This window comes from Oncorhynchus mykiss, chromosome 2 (genome assembly GCF_013265735.2).
Source record: "Oncorhynchus mykiss isolate Arlee chromosome 2, USDA_OmykA_1.1, whole genome shotgun sequence".
NCBI classification, from domain to species: domain Eukaryota; kingdom Metazoa; phylum Chordata; class Actinopteri; order Salmoniformes; family Salmonidae; genus Oncorhynchus; species Oncorhynchus mykiss.
The window spans coordinates 89,900,379-89,923,597 of NC_048566.1; the positions used below are offsets into that span (position 1 = coordinate 89,900,379).

The window sequence follows — 23,219 nt, forward strand, 5'->3', positions numbered from 1 at the left end:
GCTAAGTGTCAGTCTTGAATATACTTCCCTGTGTATTTGAGTGCAGAGTTCTTGTTGATTTTTAACAGGAAGTTGCCTCGTTGTATGATGTAAATTTGCCAAGTCTACCTTTTTAGTTTGTTCAAGTACTAATAAAATTGCTTTTAGGACAACTTCTTAATACTAAGAAACTTTACTTGCATTGTAAAAGTTCAGGCAGTACAGTAAAGTACAAAACAACAAATGTTTCAATGAACCGCCACAAAAAAAACCCACATTAAAATTGTTAGTTGGAACTCACAATCTACACTCAACGGACAGTTTATTAGGTACACCACCCGTTCACAAAAATGGATGGCTCCTAAAGCCACATTAAGCAGGCAGAGGCATCATCGCATTCAGTTACTGTTCGATTTAACTAAGTGACTGAGCACTGTATGACCATTGGTGCCAGGCATGCTGGATCCAGTATCTGCCAACCTCCTGGGCTTTTCACGCACGACAGGATCTAGGGTTTACCGAGAATGGTGCAACAAACAAAAAAGCATCCAGTCAGCAGCAGTCCTGCCTGTGGGTGAAAAACAGGTTGTTGATGGAGAAGGGCAAGAATTGTGCAAGCTAACAGGAGGGCCACAGACATAACGTCACATCTCGGAACGCACAACTGGTCGATCCTAGTCATGGATGGGCTATTGCAGCAGACGCCCACTCCTATCAACTGGGCACAAAAAAAAAAAAAAATCCTGGTTCCCATTGCACCATGCTGACAGCAGTCAAGATTTGGAGTAAACAGTATTAATCCATGGACCCATCCCGCTGGCAGTGGTGTACGAGTATGGGGAATGTTGTCCTGGCACACGTTAGGTCCCTTGATACCAACTGAGCAACAAACATTTGAAACCTTGTAGAACCCATGCCCAAAGAATTCAGGCTGTTCTGGAGGCAAAGAGTGGTCTGACCCAGTACTATATGGGTGTATCTAGTTAACTGGCAAGTGAGTGTATACAGTAGATGTAAATGCAGAAAGCAGGTAAGACTCATCACTTTTTCCCCATTCCTCTTTTCCATATTCTTGAGCCCTCATTCTCAACGTTAGCCAGAAATTAGACAACACAAAATGTCTACCACAAAACAATCTGGCGAAGTGCATACGAATTAGTCAGTTTAATTTACCCTTAATACAAAAATACATGCATTTCCCTTCCATTGAGTCTGTTTTGTGTTCCACAGAGTCATGGCCATAGTGACAGCACCTGGAGGGGCAGTGGGGCCAGGCTGTACCCGATTCTCCACCCACCTCCATCTTCCCCGTCATGGAATTAGCAATGGCAGAAACATCCCCCAGCCAATTCTTACACCAATCCAATGCTTTGAAATCCAAGACTGAGTGTGCAAGTGCACACTTTGGTAGCAGAGTAGAATCTAGATGCAAGCAGTGCTGTGTTTTGACTGACAGACGGTGCTTCTACTGGGCCTGGAGCCTTCTCCTCGTCGTTTGTGGTAGTCATTCAGCTTGTCCTGCAGTTTCTTATACATCTGAGATGGAGAGGACAAGTAATGAGGAGCGTGGTGGTGCATGTTAACTTTTAAACTGAGGACAGTCATGTCAGGTTTGATGTCAGTCAGCACAGGTTGTCAAACCGATTTCAAATCAACTTACTCTGGCGTTGGTCTGGGTCTCGGTGAGCGACTGGAGGAGCTGGTCGATGGATGTGTATGGGAGCCAACCCAACGGCGCTGTGGCTGAGAGGGGCCTCTGTACAACACCATTACCAGAGAGAAACAATTAAAGGACAAGAACCTTCTCTAGAGATAAGAATCAAGTGTGTTCAACTAAGATGGGTAAAACAACCATGCATCATAAACATGGGAAGTGACGTACACAGAGTGTACAAAACATTCGGAACACCTTCCTAATTATTGAGTCGCATCCCCTTTTGCCCTCACAACAGCCTCAATTCGTTGGGGCATGGACTCTAAGGTGTCGAAAGCGTTCCACAGGGATGCTGGTCCATGTTGACTCCAATGCTTCCCACAGTTGTGTAGATGTCATTTGGATGGTGGACCATTCTTGATACACAGGAAACTGAGTGTTAAAAACCCAGCAGCGTTTTAGTTATTGACACAAACAGGTGCACCCGACACCTACCATACCGTTATTTTGTCCTGCCCAGTCACCCGATGAATGGGACACATATTCCATGACTCAAGGCTTAACAATCCTTCTTTAACCTGTCTCCTCTCCTTCATCTACACCGATTGAAGTGGATTTAACAAGTGACATCATAGCTAACACCTGGTCAGTCTCATGTAAAGAGCAGGTGTTCCTAATATTTTGTACACTTAGTGTATAGTGTACCTTGATGCCAAAGTACTGGTGTCCCTTCCCCAGGAGGGCATCTACATACTCCAACACCAGCTCAACTGCTCCCGTCAGCAGGTCGTAGTTCAGGTAGAGCCGTAACAACGCTGCAGCATCCACCCCCTAAACAAAACAAGCTTCTTTTATCATATACAGGGAGCAAATACAACCACAAAAAGGTACATTTATTGACTCCATTTAATTCATATCTAGGGGTCCTTCTCAGAAAATATGTCTTGCATTTAGGGCAATATAAATACATGCACAAATACTGTGCTCTCTCACCTTGTAGGCGTTGACCAGCCAGGCAGCGGTACACCGTGTGACAGCAGCTTGTTGATGACACAGCGATGGTGCTGAGCATTCTGAGTAGGATGCTTCTCCAGGTAAGCGGTCAGAAGTCGCCACGCCTCATCTGTCGCACTGGCGGAAAGTCATATTTGAAATGTTTTACATGACTTCACTTTATTTTTATTGTTCAAGTTGACATTTTTAATATTCCCAACTGCACCACAAGGTGGACAATGTGGTATTTCCTAGCCAATTTGTACCATGAAGAGTTCATACATTTAACCAACCTTGACTCTTTGGTTGTGATGGTACACAGCTGATTGGCAGCCAGCCAGTTCCAGGCTTCATTCTGATTCTCCTCTCCACCGTACTGTAACTTTATACACCTGAAAATACAAAACTGCAAGCATCACACCACTATCAACCCACAGGAAGGAAACCCCTGTATCTACATGTTAGTTCAGATAAGGCAAGACTGATTACTTTGGTGTGATCACTACGGGTTGAATACTAACTGCATGCATAACTAGGAAATTGACGTAAATCATGAATCGTCAATGAGAGATATGCATATAAATTCACGTCACTCCATGCAGTTGACTGAGCCTGTTACTTACAGGCAAGTCCCTCGAAGACTGAAGTGAGGGAGATTTTGAAGGTCTGGCAGAGAGAGAGGGCACAGTCGAATAGTCCTGATTGGACCAGTAGGGACACCATCTCCACTGCAGAGGCGCTGCCTGCAACGCCACACACAGAACTGTGTTACATTTCTGGTGTTCGATTAGGGGTTTCGTTTCCTTACAGGAACAATGTTCCCCCCTCTAAATTTTCACATTAAGAGGTATCAAGGCAAAACATCATTGGCGATTGCTTACTGACAAGTCACTTTCCATTCACTTTTGGGAATATGTTATCAGTGTTGTTTGTACCTGCAATGGCAGCAGAGGGTGGGTGATGCTGAGCCAAGGTGAGGTGGCTACGGGCAAGGGCGTACTCCTGAAGTTCCTTCAGCTCCAGGATGTCTATCTGACCACCCACTGCAGGGACACGGATGTTAACTCAAAATGACACAACGACAAGGTTCCAGTTTAACAAGGTTTACGCAACCGTATTAGCACAATACACGGTTGCCATTGCACTCAGGCCAGGATCATCAACTACCAGACACTGGCACAGGCGCACTAATAACAGAGTGATAGCCCCGTAATAACAGAAATATAGAGATACTTAAAACATGAACTTAACGGACAAACAATTACAATACTGTAGAATTTAAAGAGCATGTTATCATACACATTTCCCACCATGTCCCATGTGGTGTAAAGATGGTAATGACCAAAAAGGAACATTTATAGCAGTAAATTATAATCACAAATAGTTATCTATGCCTATCGTATCTCACCTGGACCAGTAGTAAACTCTCCATCGTAGTTCCTCTTTGGTGATGCAGCGGGCCTCTCATACACCGCTCCAGAGGTGGGTTGGACAATCCAGGCGTAGTCAGATCTGATAAGCCGTAGACAGTTGAGGGAGGCCAGGCAACAGTTGACCTGTTTCTGTAGACCCAGTTGAGTCCTCACCTCCCGGCCCAGACGCATGCCGTACTCAAACATCACCCTACCCGCTGGAGGACAGATAGGGCCAAACACATCAAAATAAAACACACAATGGAGAGTGAGTAAAAAGGAATACCACCAGCCTCATTTCTAAACAAAGTGCTAATATCTGACAGTGTCCCAGGCTCCTCTCACCTTCCCTGTAGTTGTGTCTGTTGATGTGGAAGGCGTAGAGCAGCTCGTAGTAGTTGTGGGACATCAGGTCCACTGCTCTGGCCTCTGATGCTGACCACCTGCAGCCAGAAAAGAAACAAGGTCCAAAACTTGATCTGATTAATCTAATACATTTATATAGTCCATAATGCGCTCTAACCAAATGTAAAGAGAATGTACAGCCATGGCCAAACGTTTTAAGAATGACAAATATTAATTTCTACAAAGTTTGCTGCTTCGGTGTCTTTAGATATTTTTGTCAGAAGTTACTATGGAAAACAAGTATAATTACAAGCATTTCATAAGTGTCAAAGGCTTTTATTGACAATTACATGAAGTTGATGCAGAGTCAATATTTGCAGTGTTGACTCTTCTTTTTCAAGACCTCTGCAATCCACCCTGGCATGCTGTCAATTATCCTGACTGATGGCAGCCCATTCTTGCATAATCAATGCTTGTAGCTTGTCAGAATTTGTGGGGTTTTGTTTGTCCACCCGCCTCTTGAGGATTGACCACAAGTTTTCAATGGGATTAAGGTCTGGGGGGTTTCCTGGCCATGGACCCAAAATATTGATGTGTTGTTCCCCGAGACACTTAGTTATCACATTTGCCTTATGGCAAGGTGCTCCATCATGCTGGAAAAAGGCATTGTTCGTCACCAAACTGTTCCTGGATGGTTGGGAGAAGTTGCTCTCGGAGGATGTGTTGATACCATGCTTTATTCATGGCTGTGTTCTTAGGCAAAATTGTGAGTGAGCCCACTCCCTTGGCTGAGAAGCAACCCCACACATGAATGGTCTCAGGATGCTTTACTGTTGGCATGACACAGGACTGATGGTAGCGGTCACCCTGTCTTCTCCGGACAAGCTTTTTTTCCAGATGCCTCAAACAATCAGAAAGGGGATTCAGAGAAAATGACTTTACCCCAGTCCTCAGCAGTCCAATCCCTGTACCTTTTGCAGAATATCAGTCTGTCCCTGATGTTTTTCCTGGAGAGAAGTGGCTTCTTTGCTGCCCTTTTTGACACCAGGCCATCCTCCAAAAGTCTTCGCCTCGCGATTCCTGTGCAAGCTCTGTACTGGTGGTACCCTGATCCCGCAGCTGAATCAACTTTAGGAGATGGTCCTGGAGCTTGCTGGACTTTCTTGGGCACCCTGAAGCCTTCACAACAATTGAACCGCTCTCCTTGAAGTTCTTGATGATCCGATAAATGCTTGATTTAGGTGCAATCTTACTTGCAGCAATATCCTTGCCTGTGAAGCCCTTTTTGTGCGAAGCAATGATGACGGCACGTGTCTGTTATTCGAACTCAATCAGCATGACAGAGTGATCTCCAGCCTCCTCGTCAACACTCACACCTGTGTTTACGAGAGAATCACTGACAATGTCAGCTGGTCCTTTTGTGGCAGGGCTGAAATGCAGTGAAAGTGGTTTTTGGGGATTCAGTTCATTTGCATGGCAAATAGGGACTTTAATTAATTGCAATTCATCTGATCACTCTTCATAACATTCTAGAGTGTATGCAAATTACCATCATACAAACTGAGGCAGCAGACTTTGAAAATGAATATTTGTGTAATTCTCAAAACTTTTGGCCACTACTGTATGTGTGTCTACCTCATCGTGCAGGTTGACGTAGGAGAACTGGACCAGGTCCTGAAGTTGAGAACGCTCACACAGAACCACAACAAGCTGACGCAAACAGTCTAACTGGCTGCTGGAGTCAGGGTTCTGTGTGAGGGCTTCGTAGGCTTGGCTGTTGTGTCCTAGGTCCAGGTGATGCTTGAAGATGCGGGTCCACAGGGCAGCCTGACTCCTGGGGTCATTGACGGCCTCCGTGATGGCCAGAGTGGCTAGATGGATGACCAGCTCTGGCAGACCAACGTACTCCAGCAACCGCAGCACCTAACACACACTTGAGAATAAGTAAAAACACTACAAAAAAAAATAATAAATCCACACACACACACATCCAGATTGAAAGGGTTCGTAGGGCACGAGCACCCGACTACATTTAATAAATATTCCAATAATATATTATTTAAAGAACGGGTTCCCATAGTAACCTTGTAGTACTGTAGTCCCGGTGCAGCTTCCTCCTCGGCTCCTGTCAATCTCAGAAGAAACTCCTCCGCCTCCTGGAAACACTGCAGTGCCTGGACACAAATGGGGGTCAGAAAACAGCTACTGGTGCTGCTCTGTCACACCTGTGAAGCAACAACTTTCAGCCACTAAACCTTCTGTACTATCGCCACAACTCTTCATGGTCATAATGACACGTTGAAATGCAACCGCAACCCTTAAAGTGGAACTGACTGCATTTGAGCAACATGATATCTTATTAAAATATGTTAATGTGAACCCCCAGGAAGCATGACACTTTTTAAAACATTTTCTGACAAGTGAGCACTTAGTATACGTAAACTTGAAAATGACCATATCTAAGGCATTTGTGAAAGTTCTATAGCAATATAGAGTGGGAAAGCAATTAACTGCAGTAAATATAACATCCCTCATCCAGGACCAGCGTCTACGCAGACCGGTGCGCCATAGCCAATCGGAGCTATTATTTATTTGCCACAGGCCTGCCATCATTCACAGTGAACTGGACTGTGTGTTTACAGGCAATTACAACAGTACGACTTTTGATCATTAGAACGCAGTCGCCAAAAGCCTCAAAATACACCTGCATGGATTTCTGCAAATATGTCAATACCACTTGGGAGTCCTCTTACATTTGGGAACTTTACAGTCCTATTGATCAAACAACCATGAAAAGGTAGGCTCTTTCTCCCTCAGTTATGGACATCAACATAAAGATCAACAACTAATGCTAGCCAGAGAAAGATGAGCTAACATCTAACGAAGGAACATTAGATAAACCAAAACTTCAACTAGTTGGCCGTCAAAATTGCACTGATAAATGATAGGGAATTGTAGCCTTTTCGTTCTTCTGCAGCTTACCTGCTAACAACGCATGCTTGTCCCAACCAAGCACCCAAAGCTAACTGATTGTATTGTCATTCCCAGCCTGTTACATTCGTCATTTTTTTATCCAAAATATTGAGCCTTTGAAACCGAAACGGTGCATCCCGAATGTAGGCAGCAAACATTGTACCAGGACAGCTGTGATTTACAACCTGATAGCAATCGTTTGGCTTGCTAGCTAGCTAGCTCCAGACACAAATGAGAGAACGCCTTACTCAGACCATTTTACTCAGAGCTGGTTAGGCTGTTTACAGGTTATCCAGAGCGTTCATGACTAACTTACTTTGCCTACGTTTACTGACACCGGCCACATTCAGCAGGTGTTGATGTTCGTAAATTCATCAGTTATTCTGAGCTCTGGCATACTCAGATGAGAGTGCTCTGAAATTGGAGTAGATAGCCAGAGTGAATTTGCGAACGCAGATATATATGCTAACTGGATAACAGTCGTTCAAGTTCTTGCTAGCTAACCAAATGACACCTGCATCTCTAGCTGTGTATAGCCACCGGAAAACGATATGAGGGGAAAAAGTCATCGACCCACTCCTCCAATGACATGACATCTTCCTAGCAGCTAGCTAACATTAGGCTCCGTGTTTTTAGCTTGTTGCCTATTAGCCACATTATGACCGACTTGTGATCATCGCCCTTGTTAGTTTGATTGTATTGTCATTCCCAGCCTTTGTTACATTCATCTGTTTTTGTACAAAATTATGAGACATTGAAACACTGCATCCCTGAATGAAGGCAGCAAACATTGTACCAGGCCAGCTGTGATTTACCTGATAGCAATAATTTGACTACCAAGAAATGTACTGGTGAATTATATACACTGAACAAAAATAACACACAACATGTAGTGTTGGTCCCATGTTTCATGACCTGAAATAAAAGATCTCAGAAATGTTCCATACACACCAAAAACATTTTTTTTCAAATGTGTGTTTACATCACTGTTAGTGAGCATTTCTCCTTTGCCAAGAAAATCCATCCACCTGACAGGTGTGGCATATCAAGAAGCTGATTAAACAGAATCTTCATTACACAGGTGCACCTTGTGCTGGGGGCAATAAAAGGCCACTAAAATGTACAGTTGTGTCACAACAATGCCACAGATCTCAAGTTCTCCACCAGAAATTTTGCCTGACAATTTAAAATTAATTTCTCTACCATAAGCCGCATCCAATGTAGTTTTAGAGAATTTGGCAGTACGTTGAACCAGCCTCACAACTGCAGACCACGTGTAATCAAGCCAGCCCAGAACCTCCACATCTGGATTCTTTACCTGCGGGATCGTCTGAGACCAGCCACCCAGACAGCTGATAAAACAGTAGTATTTATGTCCGTAATAAAGCCCTTTCGTGGGGAAAAACTCCTGATTGGCAGGGCCTGGCTCCCAAGTGGATGGGTCTATGCCCTCCTATGGAATGTTGAGGCAAATAAAAAAAAGGTTCTATCTTAAAGTTTTTGACTGATATGATTGTCTGTTTGTTCCATATGTGAAAAGAAGTTAAAAACGCTGTCAGTTCCACTTTAAAACACACACCTTCTGTCCCTCTCAGTTGGCCAGGTAACATTGGCCCAGCATGAAGCGGCAGGAGCCCACGTTAACCTGACACCACGGCCCAATGAGACGCACATCCTCCTGAAGGGAGAGAAAAGGAAAGCTTAAGAAAATATTATATTTAAAAATGCATCAGTTGGCTTTTTAATTAAATCTGCTTCAATCAATAAATACATATTTATTGTCCCAATTAGGACATTGGTTATGCAGTCAAGGTAAAAAACATAAAAAAAACATGATGCAACACAAATAGTGTGTGAGAGTTGTTGAGTCCGTGGGAAGCGTCTCACCTGTAGTTGTGCGTACTGGCAGTTGCCCATCAGACACTCAGGGAACTGGAAGCTAAGGTTGTTGGGCCAGCAATAAAAAGATAGTGTTAAGGGCCAACCTTGACATTATTTACAGTGCACCTCATTGCAACCCTCTAAGGCTAAAGTCAAATCTTTGCCTAAAGCACATCAAATGTAGCTTCGCCTCACTTTAATAGCATAGCATGTGCTAGCCATGTGGTGTGTAATAAATAACCTTGCGTAAAGCATATTAACTCTAGCCTCGACTAGCCTAGCCGTGTATGAGGACAGAAATAACATTGCCTAAATAACCATTTTGGGGCTCGCCCAGCTTAAAAATATGCCAGCTGTGTAGATAACCTTTCCTAGGGAAACATCAACTTTTGCTTAGCCAAGCACAGTCGTGTGTGTGGTAGGATACAGTTGCCGAGCCAGCAGGGTGACCATGCTGGAGACCATGTGGGGCCAGTGGAGCAGGGCTGTGCCCGGGGAGGGGCTGTTCTGCTTAGAGTAGATTTGGGTAATGATGGCCTTCCATGCTACGCTCTGGTAGAACAGCTCCACCACCGTCTGGGGGCTCCGGACTAAGGGGAAAAGAAAACGGAGTGGGATGCAGGGATGTGATCAGGAAAATTCAGACAAAAGTATGATATTGGTTTGGGTTATCTAGGCATATTGCAATGATGGATGAATAGAGGGCAATGTCAGAAAAGCAGGAATTCCTGATTAAAACAGGAAAAAAAGTCATCGCTTAGAGAGACGGAGGCTACACATAGGACCTGACCTGATCTGTTGCTAGCCATAGCTGGAGAATCAGACAGCTCCAGGACTGACAGGTGCTGTAGGTTGGCATCTCTGGAGGGAGAACACAATGTCAACCAGGCAGAATTCACTGAATTCAATACTATGTTGTGTTGCGATGGAATGTGTGTGTTTGTGTGCGTGCGTACGTACATGATGTCAAGAGGCACGGTGGTGGTCAGGCTCTGGGTGATGTGTTTGAGGAGATAGTAGGAGGAGAGAAGCTGAGTGGAGCGGGGGATCAGGTCCTGTTGTAGCAGCTGAGGCCCTCCACCCGGGAACATCTGGAGAACACACACACAGTTAAGTCAAAAGAGCAGACTGACGTGTGTGTGTGTGTGTGATGTAGGGCGGGCCATATTTAGTCGACTGGTCAATTGTTGGTTGGTCGACCAAGATTCCTTCAGTCGAGCAGTAACAAAAAATATTTCACGGTGTACAAGACACCCGTCTGATAGTGCGCCTGTCTATGTGGACTAATCCATTATGGAGGCCGTGAGGATGGCAGTCAATCACTAAGACATGCGCTATTGAAATTGTATATGGTTATATTACCTCAGAACAATGGTGCAACACTAATATAAATATTTTATAACAAATGCACTTTCTCCCGCGTTGGATAGTGGTCGCTCTCCACGGTTCTGAAACAATGCGCTGTTGAATTGGCGCATTTTCCAAGACCATGTTGCTGTGTGCATAATATCAAAGTTAACCAGCATGTTGGTGTTGAGAACAAAGCGGCGGAGGCAGCAGTTGGAGTTAGCAGAAGAGAAAAAGACAACTTAATTAGGTCTATAATGAATAGCTTAACTTAAACACACCTGGCTTTATAAATCAAATATTTTAAAATCTTTGCCATGCTGTAATAAAGGCTTTACACTTTTTTCCCCATTAGAACAGCCTCTGGTATTACTTAATTTATTTAGTGTTGTTTACACTTCCAAATATTTATAATAACCCTTCTTTTTGATATTATTGTCATGGTCATCATTATAATAAGTAATGTCATCAATAGGCTTAGTATAGCAGCCTTGTATGACAACCATCGAGCTGTAGGCCAAAGAGCGCATCCTGTTTCGTCTTAATACTGTAACTTAGGCATGCATTTCAATTAGTGATGCACCGATATGACATTTTCGGCCAATACCGATATCCGATATTTTCCTTGCCAAAAAAAAAAACGATACCAATACTTAATATTTTAGCGGCCTTTTAAGTATTCTAGTACACGGACGCAGCAGTTTAAGGCACTGCATCTCAGTGCAAGAGGCGTCACTACAGTCCCTGGTTCAAATCCAGTCTATCACATCCGGCCGTGATTGGGAGTCCCATAGGGCGGCGCACAATTGGCCCGGCGTCATCCGGGTTTGGCCGTCATTGTAAATAAGAATTTGTTCTTAACAGACTTGCCTAGTTAAATAAAGGTTTACATTGTAAAAATGATATTGTAATCCAACAGCACCTGTTTGGCATGCAGTGCTTGCTCCTTACCTTTTTCTTTACCCAGTATTTTCGTTGGTTCGTCACGTCCTTTGTATTCATTTAGCTGTCCCATGTGTTCCGAGTTTGTTATAACCAATTTATTAATGGGATTATGATATGCTATAGGTCAGGTCCCATTGGTCCTGTGCATGCAATGCATACGTGTCAAGTAAAGAGAGCAAAGGTTGAGGGAATAGGGAATGCTTTTCCTAAACAAATGAGGGATTTCGGTAACAAAAAAATCTGTCAGAAATGGCTGTAATTATGTTGCAGCTTCAGCTCATGGACAGCGTGAAAAACACTTGAAGTTTTGTAGTGTTCGCTGCACAATGGAGGAGAGAGACAATGGGTGCTAGTCACACGGTCACTCACTAATTCTTAACACAGCATAGCAAGTCTGCAATTGCGGTCTGTCTGCAATTGACAGTCTCTGGTCATTAATGTGTCTTAATTATTTCAAACAGTGCGCTTAGAATTAGACAAGCTCAGTGCATATAGTTGGTTTGATTAAAACACACAGGCTGTGTCTACAAAAAGTTGTACAACTTTGGTCGAAAGAACAGTCTTCTCTTAGTCAACCAAGATTTGTTTTTGTTGGGGTCAGCCCTAGTGTGATGCGTTTGCATTTCTGTCTCAGTGTGTGTACTACTACTACTTACATTGTCTCCTAGACGTAGGTAGAGCTGCTGCAGTATGAGCAGGTCCCTACAGAACAGGGCTCTGGTCATGGCCATCTGACAGACAGCCTGACACACCACAGCTACCGCCACACTGCTACCATACAGCTGGGACAGACTGCTCCGCCACGACAGGGACTGGCCTGCTGGGGGGGCACATCAGTTTAAACCGGTCCATTTTCACACAGACTGAGCTCAAACATTCAGTTTAACTTGCTACTCAAAAAATAATAAAAACTAAACTTACCGGTCAATAAATGACATCATATAGAATTATCTAGGGCAAATCTGTGTTGATATACAGTACGAGTCATAAGTTTGGACACACCTACTCATTCAAGGGTTTTATTTATTTTGACCATTTTCTACATTGTAGAATAATAGTGAAGACAAACTATGGAATAACATATGGAATCATGAGGTAAGCAAAGTTCAATCAAAATAGAATTTTAGAATCTTCAAAGACACCCTTGACAGTTTTGCACACTTGGCATTCTCTCAACCAGCTTCACCTGTAATGCTTTTCCAACAGTCTTGAAGGAGTTCCCACATATGCTGTGCACTTGTTGGCTGTTCTCTCTTCACTGTGCGGTCCAAGTCATCCCAATTCAAACAAATCAAAAATGTATGTCACGTGCGCCGAATACAACAGGTGAAATGCTTACTTAGACTCTAACCAATAGGTTAGAGAAGAAATAAAACAGTAAGAAGACAGGCTATATACAGTAGCGAGGCTATAAAAGTAGCGAAATAGTGCAAAAAAGGTATTTGGTGAATAGGTGGCGTAAAGAAATAAAAACAATAGTAAAAAGACAGTGAAAAACAATACAGACACCGGTTAGTCAGGCTGATTGAGGTAGTATGTACATGTAGATATGGTTAAAGTGACTATGCATATATGATAAACAGAGAGTAGCAGTAGCGTAAAAGAGGGGTTGGCGGGTGGTGGATGGCGGGACACAATGCAGATAGCCCGGTTAGCCAATGTGCAGAAGCACTGGTTGGTCTGCCCAATTGAGGTAGTATGTACATGAATGGGTTGAGGCTGGGGGATTATAGAGGTCAGGTCATCTGATGCAGCACTCCATCTTGGTCAAACAGCCCTTACACAGCCTGGATGTGTGTTTTGGCTCAGTCCCACTATCATTCAACAGGACAAAGTGAAAACCAGATGGGATGGCGTATCGTTGCATAATGCGGTGGTAGTCATGCTGGTTAAGTGTGCCTTGAATTCTAAATAAAATCACTGACAGTGTCACCAGCAAAGCACCCCCACACCATAACACCTCCTCCTCCATGATTTACGGTGGGAAAAACACATGCAAAGATCATCCATTCACCCACACTGCGTCTCACAAAGACACGGCGGTTGGAACCAAAAATGTCACATTTGGACTCCAGACCAAAGGACAAATTTCCACCGGTCTAATGTCCATTGCTTGTGTTTCTTGGCCCAAGCAAGTCTCTTCTTATTGGTGTCCTTTAGTAGTGGTTTCTTTGCAGAAATTCAACCATGCCTCTGAGCTGTGTCTGTTACTTGAACTCTGAAGCATTTATTTGGGCTGCAATTTCTGAAGCTTGTAACGCCAATGAACTAATCCTCTGCAGCAGAGGTAACTCTGGGTCTTCCTTTCCTGTGGCGGTCCTCATGAGAGCCAGCTTCATCATTGCGCTTGATGTTTTTTTTTAAATGTACTTGAAGAAACTCTTGAAATGTTCCGGATTGACTGACCTTCATGTCTTAAAGTAATGATGGACTGTCATTTCTCTTTGCTTATTTGAGCTGTTCTTGCCATCATATGGACTTGGTCTTTTACCAAATAGGGCTAAGTTCAAAACTGATTGGCCCAAATGCATTAAAGAAAGAATTTCCACAAATGAACTTTTAACAAGGCACACCTGTTAATTGAAATGCATTCCAGGGCCAAGACTGTGCAAAGCTGTCATCAAAGTAAAGGGTGGATAATTTGAAAAATCTCAAATATAAAATATATTTTGATTTGTTTAACACTTTTTTTGCTTAAACTATGAAATAACACATGGAATCATGTATTATGTTTTCACTATTATTCTACAATGTAGAACATTTTACAAAATAAAAACCATGGAATGAGTAGGTGTGTTAACTTTTGACTGGTACTGTATATTAGCCATGGTATTGTGTGGTAGGTATAGCATGGTATAATATTATATAGGTCTTACCTATGGTGAGAGACCCTTCTCCTCCTGGCTCCGAGTCAGTCTCCAGGTCCATCTCTCTGATCAGCATGGCCATGGCTGCCAAAGGGTTCATTTGGACGTCCTGTAGTTTGTTATGGATGTCCTCGATCACATTCTCACTACGATGGGAATGAAAGATGCACAACAGTCAGTCACAAAACTCCACATAGCACGGCAATGCCTGCATGTGAATGACCCATTGGAGGTCAAGAATATTTGTTGGTTGAAATTATTTTTCCTATGACAATTTTTCCCCAAATCATTAATTGACTTTCAACTGGCCTCCATAGACAGTACATAGTAATTTTCAAAACCTGTTGAGGTGTGTGCGTACTGACTTGTTGTTGGCCAGTAAGTTCTCCAGCCCTCTCAGGTGACTGGAGATGTTCCAGGGCTTTCTCCATCTTGTAGGCCATTTCCCCCGGCACCGCGTCACTCACCAGCCTCAGACACTGCACCAGCTGCAGCACGTCACGACCAACCTCCGGGTCTGGACATGGGGAAACATGGTACGAGGAGAAACTGGGATGAGTTAGGGAGTCCTGCAGAGCCAAAATGGCAAACAATGTCTACCTTTTCAACAAGGAGAAACAAATTCACATTGAACCACTTAAAGTGTGAATGGCTACACTTGACAAAAACCCAGTAGGTAAAGAGCTCTCTGAATCTAAAATGGCTACTATACATTCTCAGACACAGATGAATGACAGGTCTTTACCCTCAGCCACAGGTGTCTCTTCCTCTGAGAACAGGTACTCATCAAAATACAGGTGCTCCACAGCAAAGCAGGGCGCCAGGAATGACACAAAGCCCTAGATCAAACAGTCACTTATTCACTGCAATCCAGCAAAATTATTTTAATATGAAACATAAAAAAGTATGTTTTAAATGACCAGGTTTCCTTTGTCCCCTTTTGGGTCACATGGTCCCAAATCAACTAAACATATGCAAGAATGTAGTGTAATGTAGTCTCTCTTCCAATCTGTACCTTCTTCAGCACACAAACCATGTGTGTATGTGGGTTGAGCAGCAGGCCCAGTGGTGTGGCCAGACCCTCCTGGTACTGTAGACAGCAGGCACAGAACTAGAACTTGGACCAGAACTCCACCTGTAGCTGCCTGTACTCCTCCTGGCTGAACTCAAACTCTGTCACACTGCTTTGCAGCTAGAGGGGGAGAGAGTCATACATGTAGGAAACGCAGCAGAAACAAGCTGAGAAAAAAAGTCAGAAGGAGACGGTGAGTCAGATGGAGAGAGAATACGCAGAAAGCAGGGAGCCTTGTCTAGCTTACCTCCTTCTCCACAGCGACCGTCACCTCTTTCTTGAGGGTCTCCCATGGGAGATCAGTGATTCACTCTGTGCCTCTCCTGTAAATCTGAAGGGCTTTGACTATAGCAGAGGCAGTGAATCTCAGGGGGGAGAAGAGCATGTCCAGGAAGTCTCCTGTCATAACACAATAGATAGGACAAATTATCTTTTTTTCTGATGTGGGTAGGCACAAAAGTGACAATATGGAATAAGAGGATACTGATAAATTGCAATGATGTTTGGATAGAGGGTGATGTCATCAAATCAGGTTATGATTAATCAGTTAATTTAATAAATAAAATTCAGATTAATTAATTCAAATCCCATTTGATATCAGTGATGAATGATGTGGTGTCGTCTTACCCTGGGGTCCTGGTCTGCTCCGATGTGGACCTCTTCCTCAGGGCCAGGCTGCACAAACACCTGGTTCCACTGACCTGCTGTGGAACTGTGACGTCAGAGTAGGAAATGGACAGCACTCCAAATTATAGTAATTTCCCCCCAGAAAACGAAATTCACAATGTTACAGAGATCATCTCTTGATATATAGGCATACAAGTCCATTACACTATCCAAAGGATAATCAAAACATGTCATACTCACTGTTCAAAGTTGATGTATTTCACCACGGTTTGGTTGGTATCGTCCAGCCACAGGCCCCAGATGTCCGTAGAAGTGAGAGCAAAGTCCACCAGTGTCTCCTAATCACACCAGGACACACAGGAGAGGAGTCAGGCTGACAAAACATTATATTACTGATGATACTTTCCACACAATATCAAAATTCCAGACCCATTCCAAACCGACAAACACTCTTCCACAAAGACAACCCCTACCCACTCTCTCACACACACACACACGCACCACACCTCTCCTTCAGTTACCTGTGTGGCGAACAGTGAGGAGATGTGGTCCAGGCTGTAGCGGTTGTTGTCTGTGGCCACCAGCTGCAGCACAGTGAACTGTCCCCTGGAAGGTACAGCCAGGTAGATGGCCAGACACAGCCCCGTGGAGGAGAAGGTTAGCCGCAGCCGATGGCCCTGTCCTGGGGAACGCTTCACCCCCGGCACGCTGGCATGTATTCCAACATGTCAGCCTCCATCAGACATGCCTGGTCCTGTAGGGTGAGTGAGGGAGGATGAAGAAGGGACTTCCCATGTTAGCAAAAAACAGCTTGTTAGATTTTTTTTTCAATTATTTATTTTGTTGATATCCAGGCTAATATTACTCATATTTTAATCAAATAGGCCTACTTTTAGATCCAAATGAAAAAGGACAAAGTTGCAATCCGTTGGGGTGAAACTGCTCTGTCCATTTGCGATATTACAACAGAGACGTCACTTTAACAAAAAATAACACTTATTCCCTCAGCAATCATTGCACATGGGATAGAACGGCAGAGTATGTATGTACTACCATTTATTTTGTTCCACGTTTCTTGGGGAGACCAGTGGCACTGATTCACAGATCTCAGCTTTGACAGGATGTTTATTTTATTTAACCTTCATTTAACTAGGCAAGTCAATTAAGGCAAATCCTTATTTACAATGACGGCCTACCCCGGCCAAAGCTTAACCTGGACAACCCTATGGGACTCCCTATCACGGCCGGTTGTAATACAGCTTGGAATCGAACCAGGGTCTTCAGTGACGCCTCTAGCACTAAGATGAATTGCCTTAGACCGCTGTGCCACTCGAGACCCCAAAATGTCATGCTTCTGACCACAGAATTCAATAGAACAATCTCTCTATGGGACTGACCCTATAGGACCACATGCATAGTTTATGGTCCTGACACAGAGCCAAGATGAAGGTGTCGTCCTCCAGTTCCCTTACTGCCAGACTCAAGGCCAGGTCCCCAGGGCCCTGCTCACCTTTGGACAGAACACACATACACACGAACAAAAGAACCAGGGTTGGTTTACACAATGGGGCGATTACACGGACCCAGACTCAATCTATTCATGAAGTAAAAAACATGTCTTTAACCTGATGGCAGTTGGCAGCCAGCCTCTGCATCACAGAGCTTGTCTTCAGCTCCAGAATGGTCAAGCTGGCCTGTGTGTTGTGTGGGGGCAGTGTGACGACCAGGATACCCCCTGCAGGTGATGCAAGGGCGTAATGGGCCTCTCCCTGGTGGCTGAGCCAGGCTGCTGAGGCGGTGGGGCCTACTGTCTGGCCCACAGGGCTGGGGATGACTCCGCTGTGGGCCGGGTCCTGCAGACAAATTTTCCCCACGTCTGCAAATATGGACTGCATCTGGAGCTCTGTCACCAGCTCCTGTGGGAGAGCGAGAAAATTATATTTGTATACAGCACAGTGTGCTGGGAAAAGGTTGTGTTGCGCTGTCTGTCAGAAAAGTAAGAACATTGATTACGTCAACCAATTAAAAACAATGTTTCACACAAATCATTTCTCCCCACTCTACTGCGTTGGACATACGATTCATGCATTTTGGTTTAGAAGCACCCTGAAGAGGGACTTACACCGCTGTACATGCGTGTGGGGTGTGGCAGCACCAACCAGTGCACAGCCTGGTTGGTGACGATGAGGATGGTGACATTGTTGAGGGTCTCCTGGATGTGTACGCCTCCGGGCAGCAGAGGGCAGTGTGTGATCTTGAGTTTAACAGCACTGTTCAGTAGGTTGGTGTCCAGAGACTGCTCCACCAGCTGCACTGTGTCCCCGGAGGTGGACCTGGAGAGAAGGCGTAGATGAGACAGCAAGTCAAAGCCAGATGGCTTTGGGATGTGCTGGGTGGATGGGAGAAAGTCACAGGATTGCTATAGGGGATACGGGTGTACATCTGTGGATTAAGCAAATGAGGGGTTGAGGTCAGGTCAGATCCCCTTAAGGGAGAAATTATGGTTTATTACCCTCTTCCTGTCAAACCATATTTGATGTAAAGATTGGAGAGGAGGGCCTATATTGGAGTATGTACACTTGTGTTGGTGGAAACATGTTTTGTCTAATGCAGCTGTATTGATCCTCTGGGAAAAATAAACTTGGTTAAGCTTTCATAATGTCCGTTGAGTGTTTTACTCAGCATTAGAACCTAACAGTACCCAGTGATGTTACGTTTGATACCGTCGAAATGGCTAAGCAGTTTACTTCGAAGCAGTGGTCCCTCAAGACTAGTCCAGGTGGAGTGGAAACGCGCGTGCAAGCAGTTGATCCCGACATCACTTGGGTACACTGCAGCATCCACCGAGAGGCTCTTGCTGCCAAGGGAATGCCTGACAGCATGAAATACGTTTTAGACACTTTGTGAAAATGGCTAATGGCAAATAAAATTTGATTTGATAACTTTGTTAAAGCAAGGCCCCTGAACTCTCAAGTGTTTTCTGCACTATGCAATGATATGGGCAGCGACCATGTAACGCTTTCACAACATACAGAAGTGCACTGGTTATCAAGGGGCAAAGTATTGACACTTTTTTAAATTGAGAGACGAGCTTAAAGTTTACTTTAGACAGACAGAGGTCATGAGCAAATTGTTCAAATTTTTCAAAAAATCTGGAGGGACATAACAAGGATGCTACCCCAAACATAACATTCACTCCAAATTGAAACATACAACCTGATTTTTGAATGGAATTTACTTGGAATGCTTCCTACACTCAAGGATTATTATTCCCAAACTAATAATTACGCCAACAGTTGTTGCCTTCCCACCAAGCTGCTTGCCTATTGTCCTGTAGCCCATCCCAGCCTTGTGCAGGTCTACAATTTAACCCTGATGTCCTTACACAGCTCTCTGGTCTTGGCCATTGTGGAGAGGTTGGAGTTTGTTTGATTGAGTGTGTGGACAGGTGTCTTTTATACAGGTAACGAGTTCAAACAGGTGCAGTTAATACAGGTAATGAGTAGGGAACAGGAGGGCTTCTTAAAGACAAACTAGAGACGGAATTCTTACTGGCTGTTAGGTGATCAAATACTTATGTCATGCAATAAAATGCAAATTAATTACTTAAAAATCATACAATGTGATTTTCTGGATTTTTGTTTTAGATTCCGTCTCTCACATTTGAAGTGTACCTATGATAAACATTACAGACCTCTACATGCTTTGTAAGTAGGAAAACCTGCAAAATTGGCAGTGTATGAAATACTTGTTCTCCCCACTGTGTGTGTGTGTGTGTGTGTGTGTGTGTGTGTGTGTGTATGTATGTATGTATGTATGTATGTATGTATGTATGTATGTATGTATGTATGTATGTATGTATGTATATACAAATATATAAATAGTTAGATTAATCAGTATCAGCCTTTTTTGGTCCTCCAATAATTGTTATCGGTGTTAAAATCATAATCGGTCGACCTTTAGTCTCCATTGTATGATTTTTTTGTGTGCAAATTAACTTGAATGCCAGTTGACAATGTCATATGTGATATAGCGAAGCACCTGCGTGAGTTGGGTGCACAATTACGCAGGTACTTTCCCGAAACAGATGACACAAACAACTGGATTTGTCATCCCTTTCATGCCCTGCCTCCAGTCCACTTACCGATATCTGAACAAGTGAGCCTCATCAAAATTGCAACAAGTGGGTCTGTGAAAATTGAATTTAAATCAGAAGCCACTGCCAGATTTCTGGATTGGGCTATGCTCAGAGTATCTTGCCTTGGCAAATCGCACTGTTAAGACACTGATGCCCTTGCAACCATGTACCTATGTGAGAGTGGATTCTCGGCCCTCACTAGCATGAAAACTAAAGCACAGACTGTGAAAAATGATTTAAGACAGACTCTCTCCAATACAACCCAACATTGCAGAGTTATGTGCATCCTTTCAAGCACACCCTTCTCATTAACCAGTGGTGAGTTATTCACAATTTTCAATTAACAAATAAGATTTTATATGTAAGATGGTTAAATAAAGAGCAAAATGATTGATTATATTATTTGTGCCCTGGTCCTATAGGAGTTCTGTCACTTCCCATGAGCCAGGTTGTGACAAAAACTCACTCATTCTTATGTTTAATAAATGTATCGTATAGTGTGTGGCAGGCTTACAATGACAAAAAAAACTAATTTGAGAGCGCGCTGACCCTGGTGCAAGATGGGGTACGCAGCTGAAGGTTGATTGTTTGAAGGGGTACGGGACTATAAAACGTTTGGGAAACAATGTTCTAGACGATTCTGTGCTTCCAACTTTGTTGGTTTGGGGAATGCCCTTCCCTGTGCACAAAGTGAGGTCCATACAGAAATGGATAGTCTAGATCGGTGTGGAAGAATTTGCCTGGCCTGCAGAGCCCTGACCTCAACCCCATCGAACACCTTTGGGATGAATTGGTTACACCGACTGCGAGCCAGGCCGAATCGCCCAACATCAGTGCCCGACCTCACTAATCCTCGCAACTGAATGGAAGCAAGTCCCCACCGCAATGTTCCACATATAGTTGAAAGCCTTCCCGGAAGAGTGGAGGCTGTTATAGCAGCAAAGGGGGGGACGACGACCAACCTCATATTAATGCCCATGAATCTGGAATCAGATGTTCAACGTGCAGGTGTCCACATACACTACATGACCAATGGTATATAAGAACATACATAGCAAGCACAACTTGCAGGTAGCCTAGTGATTAGAGTATTGGGCTAGTAACTGAAAGGTTGCATGATCGAATCCCCAAGCTGACAAAGTAAAAATCTGTCGTTCTGCCCCTGAACTAGGCAGTTAAGACTGTTCCTAGGCTGTCAGTGAAAATAAGAATTTGTTCTTAACTGACTTGCCTAGTTAAATAAAGGTGAAAAAAAAAAAACTCACCAGTGTAGGAATCTGTTGCTAGTGATGGACAGGAGTTTTCCACTTCCCTCATAGTGAAAGCCTCCTGCGCTGTCTGGGTATATCACACTGCCAGGAAGAGTATTCAGACCTGTCGAGAAACCACACGACAGTCTCAAACTGTTTAGGTCTGACAGGTGGTTGACCACTTGTTAGGTTTACACCATCACAACGCTCTCTTTGCCCGATAACTAAAAGACAGCTGTCAATAAACGAGGAAAACCAGATGTGTTAGAATGCATGTCACTATAAAAACCAAGCATTGACTTTCATGAACTGGAAGCTAACGCTACTCATGCTACGCTGTAAAACGCGCAGACTGTGGAAAGCTGCTAACAAACAACTCATGCACCAGGATACCGATACTTAAGAATGATTTCGGCATAAGGTGTAGCTAAAGCGGCGTACAGTACGGTTGGCTAACTTTGGTTTAGGTTGGCGCTCGGAGGTAACAAATGCACCTGCAGAGGATACCGTTATCATACTAACTAGCAATATAGCTTGTTGGCCACACGCCAGCTACATGATGTCAATAGTTAGCATTGTTGGCCACACGCCAGCTACATAATGCCAATAGTTAGCATGCATGGTGGGTCACTCACGACCATATTCTATACACAGTTTATCATATAAACCTTTCATATGAGCAAATAAAGAGCGGGTCACTCTTTTAATATCCATGAAGATGTACCTAGGTCTACAGTTATTTCCCGGAATGTTGGTAGGGTTTCCTTCTCAAACCGATTTATTTCTATGAAACTCCTTTCTAAAACCGCCGCCATCTTCCCCGCATTGAGTTGTGGGATTGACAAGGAAATATACCGCCTTCTCTTCTTCATTTTAAAACTGTATTAGCTAGCTTGTCCAGAGAGAACCTCTCTGGCTCTTATAAAACATAAGACCAATTAATTTAGCTACAGTAAAATAAGAAAAATAATACTAGGTGTAGCTAGTATTATGATTTATAAAAACATTTCACAAATAATAGTGATTTAGGACACTCAAATGTCCCAATTCTATAGAATAGAAAAGTTATTGTTGTGTAATTCTGAGCCTTTGGCTTCACACTGACATTTACACCAACATCCAAGTATTTTCTGGATGTGTCAGAAGGGTCTAATTGGTTCCCTTAATAGTTAATATTGTACAGAAATGTCCTCATTGGACAGAAAGGGTCACACCTCCCACCCACCCTTGAGCCATATTATTCTTTTGATCAGAGATTTTTTTTTAAATTAAGTAATATTATGTATATGAAATATACAGCATGAGCCAACATTCAAGACAACTTGAAGACGCAGATTAACCGACTTCCATAGTGTTGCTGTCACAGTAAAGGGCGAACAGTTGTGACTGCTTATCACAAAAATGCATAGTTTGGCTAATGACGCATATCATATGAATATACATACAGTATACTAAGTCTATACAATGTCAAAGTTTTAAATTAAAAAGATTAGGCTCAACTCTTTGCTGACATTGGTCGATGAACCTAAATGTACATTCATTTTACCTCAGATCAATCATTTTATTGAGCAGTACAGTAAAACTGTGTGCAGTTCTGGCTCGGACAAGGCTTACTTACTTACAGTGCCTTCAGAAAGTGTTCACACCCCTTGACTTTTTGCACATTTTGTTGTGTTACAGCCTGAAATTAACATGTATTACATTTCTATTTTTTTTGTCACTAGCCGACATACAAT

The 23,219-nt window shown here is 43.4% G+C and overlaps 1 pseudogene; it reads right to left on the reverse strand.

Moving 5' to 3' along the window:
- Positions 1–1,128: 1,128 nt before the first annotated feature.
- Positions 1,129–22,342, reverse strand: LOC110499439 (annotated as a pseudogene).
- Positions 22,343–23,219: the final 877 nt, after the last annotated feature.